Below are 6,638 nucleotides of genomic sequence, written 5' to 3' on the forward strand. Positions count from 1 at the left end.
GTCTCTCAAGGCAATCAACCAATTCAGCGTTTCAAGACCCGGACACCTTCAAGCGCGCTCGGAGCAATCAGCAGCTAGACCGCCTGGCGCGATCTGAGCTCGTGTAGCAATGCGGCCCCCACCCCAGTCCCAGCCAAACGGCAAAACTCATGCCACGCGTACATAATTCCGCACTAAAAATACCATGGGCACAGGTGGGGAGGGGGGCACAACCGTGGCACGCCCCAAGACGCGGCTTAAACCGCACTAGGGGCTTCCCGTTTGGTTATTTTTCTCTTTTTTCAGGACCTTATTCTCTGGAAACACTGTCCGGCAGCACTATTGCCGAACACATGATGCAGCAACCAAGGAGGCGGACAGCTACGTCACACCATGGAATTCCCAGGTGGGTTACAGTAACGAGTGAAATATTCGATTTAATATCATTCCTCAGCTTGCCCTTGGAAGGTACATAGTCCAACTCTTTGCTTATCGCACTATCTGTATCATTTTGCTTTAACGTAATTTTTTGAATAAACAATGCATGACATTACGACTATTATTGCATTCTTGTTATATACATATCTATGTGTTCATTAATGACGCCTTGCAACCGTACACTTTGGTACGGCCAATACACCAGGGGCTTACGTATCCCACAATACAGTGTGAAAAGTCCGAACACTTTCACAAGTGCGGCACCCCGAACTTATAGCATTATATGCATCAGCTCCGAATAATGTCTTTTGTCAAATGTTGGGTTTGCCCGGCTCCTATGTTTTGGTACCTTACGTTCCGCTCTATCGGCTAAGGTAGCGCTAGGAGAACTACTGCGATTGTGCCCCGGTTCTGCTGGGTTCAGCACCTCAGTAGAGAAAGCTAAAACTGACTATCATGATAAGGCGAGAGACTGGTCGCTGTTCGGCAAGGTTTTCGAGTCCCTAAAGACTTATGCCTCTTAGAGCGAGGGTTCGGCCCTGTCCGGCTTAAAGGCGTGTATCACGCCCCGAATTCGGCCTTCCGAATACCAGGGGCTTCGCTGAAATTTAAAATTATAGAATTCTATGGCTAAGTGAGAGTGATAAAGCATCATTAGTCCGGTTGCCTTGTTTGCTGTGCTGAGCACCTCCCTCGAAGGACCCAAACATGGGAACAAGAGTGCTCAGGTTTATCCCGAACACCCCAGCACTCGTGGCATGGGGGCAGAAGCCGAGGACTAGCCATCTCTCAGATTGGATAAACAGCCAAACAGAAGGCAATATTTTAAATTTAAACAAGCGTTGCATAGCGCATATGAAACAAGTTTTCATAAATACAGGATAAAACGAGCAAGTCTCACTCAAATATTACATCTTTTGAACACTCGTCCGCTATGAGACGGGCACCTGATAGAACACCCTCGTAGTACATCTCGGGGTGGCGGTGCTCCTTGCCCTCCGGCGGCCCTTGATCAACTTCACGGCGTCTAGCTTGACCCACTGCAATTTCACACAGGTGAAAGCCCGGCGTGCACCTTCAATGCAGACGGATCGCTTGAAGACCTCCAGCCGCGGGTAGGCATCCACAAGCCGCCTCACTAGGCCGAAGAAGCTGTTCGGAAGGGCGTCGCCAGGCCACAGCCGGACTATAAAGCCCTTCATGGCCTGTTCGGCCGCCTTATGTAGCTCGACCATCTGCTTTAGCTGGTCGCTCATTGGCACCGGGTGTTCGGCCTCAGTATACTGAGACCAGAACAGCTTCTCCGTTGAGCTTCCATCCTCGGCCTGGTAAAATTGTGCGGCATCAGACACACTGCGGGGAAAATCTACGAATGCTCCTGGAGAGCTCCAGATTCGGGTAAGTAATCGGTAATTTACTTTTACATGCTTGCTTTGCATATAGAAAGCCTTACCCGCCGCTATCTTATTCATTGCGTCGATCACCTGGAGGGCCTTTTGGGCTTCGGCCTTGGAACTTTTTGCGCTCTCGAGGGCTGCGGCAAGCTCAGACTCTCGCGTCTTTGAGTCAAGCTCCAACACCTCGTGCTTCGCCACGAGAGCCTGGAGCTCTTGCTGCACCTCGCCCACCTGAGCCTCGTGCTTCTCTCGCTCGGTGCGCTCCTTGGCCGCTTGATCTTCGGCCTCGGACAACGCTTGCTTTAGGGTCGCCACTTCGGTCGCGGCCCCAGGCAAATTCATGATAATCCTGTCATTTTGCAATGGCATTCTTTTTATATATATGCACAGACTAGGTACTACTTACCTTTGTTCTCCTCGAGCTACCTCTTGGTAAGGCCGAGCTTGTCCTGGGATCCCTTAAGGTCCTGCTTCAGTACGGCGACCTCCGCAGTCAGTGCGGCAGACGCAAGCATCGAAGCCTGCATATGCATACTCATATTAGACTCCTGCGATATTGTTTGATCCTCTGTTCGGCATTTCTTTGCGAACACCGAACAGAGCATCAGGGGCTACTGTCTATGCGGTAATATTTTTCCTATACTTTAAACACTTACCTCAAAGCCTGTTAGAAGGCTGGCACAGGCTTCAGTCAATCCGCTCTTGGCAGACTGAACCTTCTGGATCACCGCACTCATAATAGTGCGGAGCTCCTCGTCGATGGAAGCGCTGTGAAGCGCTTCCAGCAGATTGTCCGGCGCCTCTGGATGGACAGAGGTCGCTGGTGCAGGCGTCTTGCCCCTCATAGAAGGAGGCCGCCTGCCCGAGTCCAGAACCACTGGAGGTTCCGATGCGGTGTCTGGCTGAGGGCCGAGCTCGGAGCCCTCAGGGGCTTTGTCCCCTCTGCTCCCATAGTTCGGGAGGCACCCTTGAAGCGCCTCCGGGACTGTCTCCCCTCGACCCGGTGCTTCATGAGACAGCACTTCGGCGTTGTCCGCAGGATGAGGGGAGGTGGCGGTCGGAACTGGATCTCTATCCATATCCGACGAGCCCAGGAAGCCGTCCGATGATACATCGATACGGGATCTGGGCGGCCTGCATAATCATATTTCGGCGTTAGGTGAAGTAGTGCGGCAAAGGGACGCTATGAGTAACTCTGGTATCCGAATACTTACGGCCACTCGTCTTCGCCATCGGCAGCGGTGGTGGAACTGTCGGGAAGGAGAGTCCTTCCCTTCTTGGACCCTTCGGCCTCCTCAGTTGGGGCGGCCTTCCTCTTCTTGTCTCCCCCGTCTGGTGGGGGAGCGTCTTCTTCTGCCTCCTCGTCTTCGGGGGAGGAGAGTGCCGTAGAGTAATCAGACGGTGAGTCCGACGACGTCTGGCATCGGGAACTCTACCGGGTTCCCTTGGCCTTCTTGGTCTTCTCCGGCACCGTATAAGGAGCCGGAGTCAGCATCTTTGCCAGAAGAGCGTTTGCTGGGCCTTCGGGCAAAGGAGCCGGACAGTCGATCTGTCCGGCCGTCTCCTGCCAGTCCTATCAAAGGCACGGGAGTTTAGATCCCGCATGGAGTCAATCTATAAAAAGTATGTGAGAGGTAAAACAGCTTACCGCACGGGCTTGACACTTCGCGTTGAATCCGCGATCCTCAGTAGTGGGAGGGGGGACCTCAGTGTTCGGTGCTGCGCCGGGTCAAACTCCCACAAGTTGAAGGCCCGTTGTTGGCACGGGAGGATCCGGCGGATGAGCATGACCTGGACTACGTTGACGAGTTTGAGCTTGTTGTTGACCATGTTTTGAATACATGTTTGGAGTCCGGTCAGCTCTCCCGAACTACCCTAGGACAGGCCCTTCTCTTGCCAGGAGGTGAGCCATGTGGGGAAGCCAGATCGGAACTCGGGGGTCCGCTACCCATATAGGGTCACGCGGCTCGGTGATGTAGAACCACCCCGACTGCCACCCCTTTATTGTCTCCATGAAGGAGCCCTCGAGCCATGTGACATTGGGCATCTTGCCCACCATGGCGCCTCCGCACTCCGCCTGACAGCCGCTCACTACCTTCAGCTTGACGTTGAAGGTCTTCAGCCATAAGCCGAAGTAGGGCCTGATGCGGAGGAAAGCCTCGCACACGACGATAAACACCGAGATGTTGAGGATGAAGTTCGGGGCCTGATCATGGAAATCCAGGCCGTAGTAAAACATGAGCCCTCGGACAAGTGGGTGGAGAGGAAATCCCAGTCTGCGAAGGAAATGGGTGAGGAACACTACCCTCTCATGGGGCCTAGGGGGATGAGCTGCCCCTCCTCTAGGAGCCGGTGCGCAATGTCATCGGGCAAGTATCCGGCTCTCCTCAGCTTCTTGACGTGTCCCTCCGTAACGGAGGAGACCATCCACCTGCCTCCCGCTCCAGACATGGTTGGAGAAGGTCGAGGTAGGAAATGCGAACTTCGGCGCTGGAGCTCGAGTGTGCGAAGGTGGATGAGCAAAGGAGGAAGAAGGCGTGGATGGAAAAGTGAATCCTTATCCCTTTATATGGGTAGACGAAACTATACGTCCCCACTAGCCTCGTAAAACTCGCTCATCCCCCAAGCGCCATAATCAATGGCGCAGTTGGGTTACCCACACCCGTATTGATGGAATCCCGTGATAAGGGGACACGATCTCTGTTTTGACAAGACGTGTCAAAAAACTGCCTCGCGTTATGTGCGGGGCTATTTAAAGGAAACAGTTCGAATAATCACCGGGCCGTGACGTAATGTCATGTTGCCAAAACAAGTCAGCAAATTGGATTTGTGGAAATATTATTCTCTCTACGGTGGTATGTGGAACGTATTTTGCAGGGTCGGACACTATCCTTATATTCAAAATTCTTCAGTGGAGTATTCAGAGGAGGAACCCGCCTTGCAATGCCGAAGAAAATACTGCGCGCCGGACTCATCGTCATTGAAAGCCTGGTTCAAGGGCTACTGTGGGAGTCCTGGATTAGGGGGTCTCCGGATAGCCGGACGATATCGATTGGCTGGACTGTTAGACTATGAAGATACTGGATTGAAGACTTCGTCTCGTGTCCGGATGGGACTCTACTTGGCGCGGAAGGCAAGCTAGGCAATACGGATATGTATATCTCCTCCTTTGTAACCGACCTTGTGTAACCCTAACCTCTCCGGTGTCTATATAAACCGGAGGGTTTTAGTCCGTAGGACAACATACAATCATACCATAGGCTAGCTTCTAGGGTTTAGCCTCTCTGATCTCGTGGTAGATCTACTCTTGTACTACCCATATCATCAATATTAATCAAGCAGGACGTAGGGTTTTACCTCCATCAATAGGGCCCGAACCTGGGTAAAACATTGTGTCCCCTACCTCCTGTTACCATCCGGCCTAGACGCACAGTTCGGGACCCCCTACCCGAGATCCGCCGGTTTTGACACCGACATTGGTGCTTTCATTGAGAGTTCCTCTGTGTTGTCGCCATTAGGCTTGATGGCTCCTACTATCATCAATAGCGATGTAGTCCAGGGTGAGACTTTCCTCCCCGGACAGATCTTCGTGTTCGGCGGCTTTGCACTACGGGCCAATTCACTTGGCCATCTAGAGCAGATCGAAAGTTACGCCCCTGGCCACCAGCTCAGGTTTGGAAGCTTAAACTACAGTGTGTCCCCTGCCTCCTGTTACCGTCCGGCCTAGACGCACAGTTCGGGACCCCCTACCCGAGATCCGCCGGTTTTGACACCGATAGTTCCCAACACTTTCCATGCTAGATATATCATAGGCAGTTCCCAAAAGGAAATTAAATTTTATTCTTTTTCAGCCATACTTTCACTTTCCATGGCTATCTGTATCCACGGTTGCCCTCCATACCTACACTTTCCAAGGAATTTATTATTTGACAACATAAAGTAAATTCATTTTTCATTTCGGGATTGGGCATCCCTAATACCTTTGCCTTACTCTCGTGCAATGACAAGTGAATAAACACTCACTGTGAGAATAACACATCTAGCATGGAAAATATTAGCCACCCCTCACCGCCTTGTTAGCGGTACGAGCACAGGAAACAGAAATTTATTTTGAATATTAGAGATGGCACATACTAATTTCCTTAGAACGGCAAAAGAATACTGCATATAGGTAGATATAGTGGACTCATGTGGCAAAATTGGTTTAAAGGATTTTGGATGCACAAGTAGTGATCATACAAAATGATGGCTAGCAAAAGATTGAGAAGCGACCAACCAAGAAATGAATAATATCATAAGCAAGCATTAAGCATAATTAACAACGAATAATGCACCACAAGTAGGATATAATTTCATTGCATAATTATTGGCTTTCGTGCTTTCATAGGGAATCACAAACCTTAACATCAATATTCTTACTAAAGCATAATTACTCATCAACATGACTCACATATCACATCATCGTACCTCAAAAATATTACTAAGAATCAAGTTTATTTTGTCCAATGATCTTCATGAAAGTTTTTATTATATCCTTCTTGGATATCTATCACTTTGGAACTAATTTTCATATGTTGCTTTTGATAAGCGCAAACAAATATAAGTGAAGATCAAGAGCATAATATTTCTTTCTCTCAAATTAATTTAAGTGAAGTAAGAGAGAATTTCTTGAAAATTTTACTAACTCTCAAATAAATATAAGTGAAGTAAGAGAGCATTTCTTCAAAAATACAAAAGCACACCATGCTCAAAAAGATATAAGTGAAGCACTAGAGCAAGTCCATAGCTCACAAAAATTTAGGTGAAGCATAGAGAGCAATTCTA

The sequence above is a fragment of the Triticum urartu genome, chromosome 7A (assembly GCF_056163025.1).
Source record: "Triticum urartu cultivar PI428250 chromosome 7A, HENAU_Tu73, whole genome shotgun sequence".
NCBI classification, from domain to species: domain Eukaryota; kingdom Viridiplantae; phylum Streptophyta; class Magnoliopsida; order Poales; family Poaceae; genus Triticum; species Triticum urartu.